Here is a 9379-nt window from a genome sequence, read left to right as displayed (position 1 = left end):
GGGGAGAGGAAACTTTCTGCAGCACATGCTTGTCAGATGTGGTGTAGAAGTCAGTAAAGGCACGAGTTCAGGAGGGGGAGGCTGGAGGGAAAGTGTTATAGTGACAGTTTCAAATACAAGTTCAAGTCGTGTAGAAACAACAAATACTGGTTTACTTGGAGCAGGTAAATAGAAAACTGTTGTAGAAATGGAAAAAAGAGAAAAAAAAGAGGGGAGAATGGACCGTGGAAAGGGTATGCTTCTACTTTAAACAGGAGCTCTGGATCTCATTACCGGTGCCATTTACAATAGATCCCACTTCCAGCTCTGTACTTCTCAGCAGACAGGAAAAAGCCCTCCAGATGTTGATGACCAGGATCAAAGACCACCAGATCACAAACTAATAAAACCCATGAACTCTGTAGAAAGAGACTAATAATATGATGCATCAGCGCTGCTCTCTTAACGGAGCCTTTCTCGTATATTGGATTTTGGATATTTCAGATTGAGATTTGATTTGCGTAATCCTGTCACGGCGTGTCTTTCACCCGTACTCACCTCATCCCTCTCCAGCCATTTCAGTATAACATTGGCCGTGTCGGTGGAGACTTGCTTCCTGAGGGTGCCCTGCTCCTCCTCGCTCCCCTGGCCCTCCAGCACTGCCCTGAGGGCCTCGGTCAGCTGAAGGGCCTTGAGGGCGGAGTCCATACGTGGGGGAAGGGTCAACTGGTCGGTACACTCTGAGGACTGGAAATCTTGGCCGCCTAATTGTACAAGAGCACTGAACAGGCCTTCACACATTTTGCCTACAGGAGGGAAACACAGGAAATAAAAGTTCTGCAACTTATTCAACGTGATTGATCGATGGTTCCTTGCATTCTATTAACTTCTTGTTGCGACCTCTCGGGCATCTGCACTGGCATGTAAATGAACAGCAAGATGGATGGAACAATAGTTCCACAAATTACCTCTTGAGGGCACTATTATGCTCCCGCATGGCTCACTGGATGTAAATAGCATCACACTTTGATTGCGGCTTCAGAAATCCACAAATTAGAGGTTCGGCTCGTAGTAGTAGTAGTTACTGTAATCACCACGTCTCAGCTTCAGAAAATCCTTTTCATATACGTCGTTTGAAGTTAAACTGAAGGTACGACGGACATAACGGGTTTGTTTTCACTGACGGTGTGCGATTATTAGTTGTTATCTTCGGTGTAGCTCTTCGCCGAGGTGTGCTAATGATTGCGCCGTCACCTCTATTTATAGAACTTTGTCTTCTAACCCCGTCCAGTGTGGTTGTGACAAAGAGCAGCAACTAAAATGTGGCACCTCGGGTTGAAAATACAGTCGAGGAGGGGAGAGGGATGCTGGAAAGTAAGCTGGAGTTTATGCAATTAGTGTGAGGGAAGTAATAAAAGTACAAAAACACTCAGTGAATAAGAAGTAATGAAGGCGAAAATTACAGAAGTGCTTATCTAATCTTACTGTTCTTCTGTACAAACTCATCTCATTGTCAACAAGTGCTGCAGAAACTCTTTTCTCTCTTGTTTGTAATTTATCCGCCACAATTTATATAATCCTTAGGGTGTTTTTCTTCTTCTTCTTCTTCTTCTGTGTACTATATATGTGTATATATTTGAGCATGCCAGGACGAAATCATGTGGGTAGTAGTGCCGGTTTTATGGAAGCCTGCAATTACAAACTGGGCAGCCCCATCGAAACTCTGATAAAGAAACAGAAACTCTTACCAGCAATAATGTCATCCATTTGCTCCAAGGCAGCCTCCAACATGTGGCTGGCATTCGACGCCATGGCAACACACCGTCTTCTCAAGCAGCACTAGCCGAGCCTCATTCGCTGGTGTGAAGCAGAGTGTTAGCTGGTGGAAGGGAGATGTGTGGCAGAAGGACAGCACTTTGCAGACTACTCCCCTTTTCGTGTTGCACTTAGATCCTTTTAGAGCAAAGCTACAACAGCTGTCCTGACACATGAGTGGCTCCCAAGTAAATAACCTCCTGAATGTGGCTTTTGGGTTTAAACTCTCCTCTCATTTTGTGACCAGAGCCCTCCCCATTGTCAGCTCTGTTTTTTCGCACGAGGCCGAAGCTCATATTTAGAATAGTTTGCCTCTTTGTTTTCGGTGTTTGTGTACGCTTTGGCCCTACAAAAGACACCTTAGAGAATGAGTTTTGATCAGATAAAAGGAAGAAAATCAGCGCTTTACTGTTGAGTTCAAAACGAAGAGTCACATCTGCAGATTTTGATTGACGCTGATGACAGAGAACACAATTCCTAATGAAAAGCAACGCACACACAAGCTGGAGAAAGCAGCCACCCATCAGAGCTCGGGGTTTGGTAATATTTCATTCATTGATTTCGTATTAGAGTTTTGACTTGCATGAAATAAAAACGATTTTCGCACACAGCAGTCACTTAGGATGTAATGATATTTACTTTACAACTCTGTTTTGTTGCTACTCTGGTCTAACAAAACAGAGTTTGCAGGTGAATCCACTGAAAAAAATGTTGATCTTTGTGATGACGGGAAAATCTTCCTTTGGGACGATGATCACATTAAACATTAACCACCAAGAAACGTCATTTGTCACTATTAGTTCATATAAGGGCTGCAAGATGGCGCAGTGATTAGCACCGTTGGTCGACAGTCAAGTATTGAGATTCCATGGGCTCAGTTGCTCTTCTGAATTCAACCTCCTGTTTGCTCAACTCTTGATGCGGAGCTCTTACAGCTTGAACTATCTACTAATTGTAGTCTGGGCTGAAGCGAAGCATTACCTTTCTACCTATGCAGCACAACGCTGACGATGTTTTGGTGTGACGGCACAACAGACCTTGTCTCGTAACACGGACTCCTTGGTCCATGTTACAGGACGGGTCGGGTGGGTGGTCGACATCGACGCCGAAAAAAGAAGTACAAAGTAGATGGCAAACGTCCCACTTGTGGATCTATACCTGCACAAACCATAAGATCCCCCCAGAAAGAGCCTAGAATAAGTCTGCTCAAGTAAAGTGAATGTTAAAATTATAAATTCATAAAGGAAAAATATATACAACACATTCTTAAACTTCAAATCAGATAAAACAGCTTTAAATGATCAAAAGTATTACAAAACAGATACAAAAAAAAATAATCACATTGGACTGAGTTGGATAATCGACCCAAAATGTTAGGAAAAGTTGCCGGTTCGTGTTCCAGTTAGGATGCTCCGGATCTTTCTGCGTGGAGTCTCCATGTTCTCCCCGTGCAGCATGGGTTCTCTCCGGGTTCTCCGGCTTCCTCCCACACAGTCCAAAAACATGTTGAGGTTAATTGGTGATTCTAAATTGTCTGTAGGTGTGAATGTGAGTGTGCTTGGTTGTCTGTCTCTAAGCCCTGTGATAGGCTGGTTACCTGTCCAGGTGAACCTGTCTTCACCCTGAGTCAGCTGGGATAGACTCCAGCCCCCCACGACCCTAGTGAGGTTTCAGTGGTTTATAGATAATGGATGGATGGATGGGTTGAAATGTCACTTGACCCGAACTGAGAAAAAGCATAATGCATTCAGTCAAGCAATCTGTAGAACTCATGCTTATGTTTGCATAAAACCTGATCAGAAATAAGAAGTTGTTACATTAAGATTTAAACATCCTTTGTTGTAACACCTTATTATCCTCTAAGAAACTTTCGTTGAACTAAAAGTAGTAAAGCATTTTTAAAAAGAAAAATCATGAAAAAGCAAAAATAAAATATGAATTACTTTCCATGGTCAAAGTTAATATTGAAAACAGTGGATGAGATGCATTTGTTTTATTTAGTTTTTTTCTTGATTTGCATCTATTTATCCATTCTCCACTCCTCCTGTTGCCACTATGATTACATCTGATTCAGTCTAGTTCACAGTTTGTCACTATAATTTACTTGATGTGTGTTTGTACCTTATGTTTATGTCACCAGTCATATTTTGCTTAAGTTCACAGAACAACCAACAGGGTGCATCACTAGTCAAAGAAAACAACACACTGTCATCGTCACAGGTCGTTACTGAAAATATGCATGAATATGTATGTAGTGGCACATACAGAGAGGTCCAAAAGTCTGACAACTACATTTAATATAATGTAAATGGAACAAAACCAGGAAGTTCATGGACTGAAAGCACAAGAATGATGTAGAAAAATCTTCTTTATTTCTCAATCGGCTAACAAATGAAAGCAAAATTCATGTCACTGACCACCTTAACCCCTTTGTGCAAAAGGTCAGATTTCCCTTTTGCCCCGTCCACTGAAGCTTGTAATGGGATGACACTCAGGAGAAATGGCGCTCCAGTCTTTCTGAGGCTTGCCCCGCCCTCTGGTGTGCATCTTTGTGGCTGAAGGATTCATTCTTGCAGCGGGATAATGAGCCCAAGCACACCTCAAAGCTTTGAAGAAGTACTTGAAGACCAAAGAAGAGGAAGGAGTGCTGACTGTCGTGAACTTTCCTCCACAGTTACCTGACCTCAACCCCATTCAACATTTATGAGGGCACTTGAAGAATGAGAAAGCCAAGCATTCCTGACATCACAAGAAGCACTTTGGAGCACTGTCAGATCACGCTGGGGTAACACGGGCTGTCAGCTTTTGCAGAAAACTTGCACGAGTGGAGTACGCTGCAGAGAAAGGAATCAGAATAAATGTAAAACTAATGCAAATTTTCACTTCTTGTCTCGGACGTTTGGATCCCACTGTACATTCATTAATGTATTCATTCTCTGGTGTAGATTATTGATATCTATTCCCCTCACCATGTACAGTGTCAGTCCACCCAGCTGTCTTTTGGCTACCAACATAGGAAAGTACATCCTCGCTGACCTGTTGTTTCGCTTTTATTATTCAACACTGCGCCTCCCCAGAGCACATGCAGATGTTAGGTGTGAGGAGGTCAGAGTCTTGACTTGTGGTTTGTAGCGCTGAACAAAACCCTGGTCATGCCCCTGGTCAAGTCCAGGCATCTGAATCCACAGAGAGAGCAGAAATGTAGGTTATTATTTTTGCATTCGTAGAGGCCTAACGGGGAACCTGTTTACACCCTGTCAGACTGATTTTATTGTTGGGAACCCATTTTGAATACAAAGACTTAAGAAACAACATTTTTCATGGTTTTAAAAGTTCTCCGTAACCTTGCCAAATAGTGAAAAGCTTTGTTCTCTATTGATGGAGGATTAAAGTATCACTTGGCGAGCTTTGAGGTAAGTCTAATCCTACAATAAAACAACAAAGAAAGGGAAACTTTTTTCTTTCTTTCTTTTTTTGGGGTTTTTTTTTTTCATTTCCAACATTCGACATCTGCTGTCATTGTACATTTATCAGCTTCTCAGACAGCACACGGGTAAGATGTAGACGTTCACAGTGTCACCGGGTTACAGCTTGTTAATAATTGTTCAGAGTTTTGGATGTGCTACGTAGATTGTTTCACACAGAATTTTTCTCGGTGAAAAGTTCTTTTGTTTTTGTGCATCTGCTGCTTTTTATGTGATTTGGCAATTTGGTTGCCTGCGAAAATGCGGTCGGATGAGTTTATTCCAGGATTTGGAAATGTGAAGAATGAGTTCTTAATAACAGTTTTGCACAACTGTGACTTGAGTTTGGGCTTTAGGGTTGAATTATAAAGACCATTAGCAACTATCCATCCATCTATTATCTATACACCGCTTCGTGCTGGAGTCTATCCCAGCTGACTTAGGGTGAAGTCAGGGGACACCCTGGACAGGTAACCAGTCTATCACAGGGCTACACTTAGAGACAGACAACCAAGCACACTCGCATTCACACCTACGGACAATTTAGAATCACCAATTAACCTCAACATGTTTCTGGACTGTGGGAGGAAGCTGGAGAACCCGGAGAGAACCCACGCTGCATGGGGAGAACCCATCAGCAACTATTAGGACTGTTATACTCGTAGATTAATCGTAGCAGCTGGACTTGCTTGAGTTCCTTGACGATGTTCCATCCAAGAGGCTTCATCAGTTCTGACTGACTAGTTGGGAGTTCCACATACTTATATCCTTAAGGAGCCATTAACACCTGAGTTTCAATTGGGGGTTTGTTGCTCCTCCCCCTCGTTATGTGAGTCGTTAGTGCTCCCCCTGCCACAATGGAGTTCGTTAGGGTCTTTTCTGGCTAGGTGTGGATGTTGTTTCATCTTCCTGGGGAGAGATCTTCGGAAAAAATTGTAAACAGGTGAGAGGTGACGCCTCAGAGGGACGGTCTTTCAGGTTTGACGTAGATGGCTTCTTTCACCCGCCTCTCAAACCATCTGTCGATTAGGACTGGCATTTCTTAGTGTTGTGACATTGAGAGAGAGACAGGAGAGAAACTGAAAAGTTTGGGGGGAGGACTTGTAGGAAAGGGCCATGAGCGGGATTCGAACTCATGACCTCCACATCAGGACTGTAGCCCCTACATACGGGGCACCAGCTCAACCAGGTGAGCTAAAGCGGCGCCCCTGGTGTTGTGACATTTCCATCAAGATTTCTGTGGAATGCAATTTTAAAACAAGATATTATTTGACCAACTATGAGCCAATAACAAACTCACAGTAATAAATGTGGAGTCACTTAACAACTGGGAAACACCGACTTCGTATGACAGCATGATGAAGCTGGAGCAGAAAATCGATTTCCGTGAAGGTGACGCCAAGCGGTTGGTCAGTTTGTGGGTTTCACTGAGCCCCATCTTGACCCGGCTGATGGGAGCAATTATTGCCCCAAAGGTGAGATGAAACGCAGCGCATGACAGGCTACCCCAGCGCCTTGTTTATATCTGTCACACTCACGCTGCAAAGTGGAAAATGGAGAGCTTTTCCCGAGGATGAGATCAAGACACGCTCTCCGATTCTCCCCAATTTCTTCTAGTTGTTCTTTCATCCTCTCTCTAATCCTCGTCTCTCTAAGCGAAGTACTTAACAGCAGTGCGATTAAAGAGGATTTAACCATCAGGGGTCAGAAACTGTGATAAAACAATGATATTTGTAGTTTTGAAATATTTGGACCAAAAAAAAAAAAAGCGCTATTTTGTGTTCTCTTTTTTTTTTTTTTTAACATTTCATGCACACACGGTAAAACCAATTATCGACACCGGTGATTCATAGAAGACCTAATCCATTTCTGTCCTTTAATCATCTCCTTTCATTCAGTGAGACTAGTCAACGGTAATTGTCTCTAGTAGAGCATACTCAGAGATTAATGAATAAAACAAATGGTAAGAGGGAGCACCTGCATTTTTATCAGCGGTGTGATGAAATCGCTCCTGTCGTGGATCTCCTCTCCTCTCCCCTGTTGTCAGACCCCACGCACAAGTCGTCACGTTTCAATTAAGAGGCCACGTCGATTAGTGACCCTTATTTAAATGACACTGTATCTTCCTGTCATTTTTAATAATAACGTTTCACAAGGGGAAGCAAACCCGACAATGTTGTGTCAAGATGGTGTGCTGCTGTCAGCGCTGATTTGAAGCTAAATGCAAATTGTTAACAGTCACAACAACATGTAGGTTGATGAAACGTACCGCCTGAGGAACACACATTTGGAACAATAAACTCTTCTTTGGTATAGCGTTCAAATGTGTTTCTCCAATGTGTGCGTTTTGAATTATTTAAACTTTAAAGTCAGCAGGCTGCATAAATACAGAATATATTACAGATGAGATTCTCACAGTGTCACGTTAGAAACCACAATCGAGTTGTTTAAATATTGCATGTGTCCACAGTCTCTACTTCGCAAAAGTAATTAGACATCAGCAAAACTAAACTAACTTCCTGCAGTGTGGTGTTGAAATAGTAAACGCTTTACAACGTAATAACATTTAAAATCTCATCAAAATGTAGGAGAGATTAAATTGTCATATGCAGCTGAATCTGTTTAAATTGCAATTTGCAGTTAAACATTATTACCTTAAACTGACCCAAAACCTCATCCGACCTCGTTCTGGATTTATTGCACATGTCCATATCCGTTTCGCAGTTTTTTATTCTTTATTTATTTATTTATTTTAAAGAAAGGCTGACAGTTGAACCTTTCCGCTTGGAATTCTGCATAATTTAACCAACAGAGGCAATTAAAATCTGTATTCTCGTTGTTTTACTTAATAAGGACACTGTTTTATTCATGCATTCTCCTTGTTGTGGGAGTCGACGATGCATAATTAATAGAAGCAGTTACACCTGCATTAGCGGCGTGCATCCGGTCTCTACAGGACAGACGCGGCTCAGAAAATAACTGTTGGAGCCTCGTGTCCCGGAGTAGCTTCTAATGGAGCGTGATGCTGATTGTAATCAGAGCCTCAGAGCCTCAGACCACAGTAAAAAAATATATCCAACATATAAATAGACTTCTTCCTCCTTCCTCTGCTGGTAGATGTTGTGGCATGTCAGGGTCTACTTCACCAGACAGGTTTTAAAGGGATATAACATTGACCACCAGGTGGGGCTTCTGCTGTAGTTGTAGTTTGTTAGCTGGTCTGCTGAGTCCTGGACTTAAATCCTGAACAACATACATCACTCAATCTACAGTGATCTAGTTATTATTGATTATATCCCTGTACGTACGGTTTTTCATGTAAAAACATTGCACGCTCATATTTTAGTGTTATTACAATGTAATTACCAATTTAATGCATCTACATGTAAAGAAAACAAACAGTTGGTTGTGTAGTAGTGCTAATTTATGATCAGATCTTTAAAAAACAACAGCTAAATAGATTTTTACAAGTTTTTTATTTCAGTTATTCATGTTTAAAAAGCCGCCAAACATTGATTTAGCCTTAAAATACATCAGAACAGCAAAATGCTTGTTTCAAATCACCCAGATATTAACATCCTATGAGGAGAAAAAACTATAATGGACTGAGAACCCTACTAGGTCTTCTTCAGGCAGACGTCTGCTGTATTATCATATTATATCTCACTTTGTTTTATAGCAACAAGTACAGAGGATATAGTTTCCCTTCCACCGCCGCTCAGCTGCTCCCGCTCTCCCTCCATCACAGGCGCTGTGGAAATGACCAGTCCCGAATAACCCGCTGTCCAATCTAGCAGAACGCCTTTGATGCAGAGCAAAGTGAGATGAGAATAACTGCTGCCTTGTACTTTTGCAGCATGAAAAGGTGGATGGTGACACATCATCAAGACCCGTTTACAAGAAAGTCAAACCGGTCATCAGGCTGCCAAACTGCAGAGCTCGGTCGGGGAAAGGCTGCATGAAGCATCTACGCTCTTGTGCTATGATTGACCAGCATGCATGTCCTGATGTGATCTCTTTTTTCTTGTCTGGCGTCTCCATTCAGTCCCAGCTGGAGTCTGCTGAGTGATTTCTGATTCACATCTGACTGCCCCCGTGGTCCAGAGTGGAGGGGAGACAAA

Source organism: Stegastes partitus, unplaced genomic scaffold, assembly GCF_000690725.1.
Source record: "Stegastes partitus isolate 25-593 unplaced genomic scaffold, Stegastes_partitus-1.0.2 Scaffold1183, whole genome shotgun sequence".
NCBI classification, from domain to species: domain Eukaryota; kingdom Metazoa; phylum Chordata; class Actinopteri; family Pomacentridae; genus Stegastes; species Stegastes partitus.
This window is presented reverse-complemented; position numbering follows the sequence as displayed.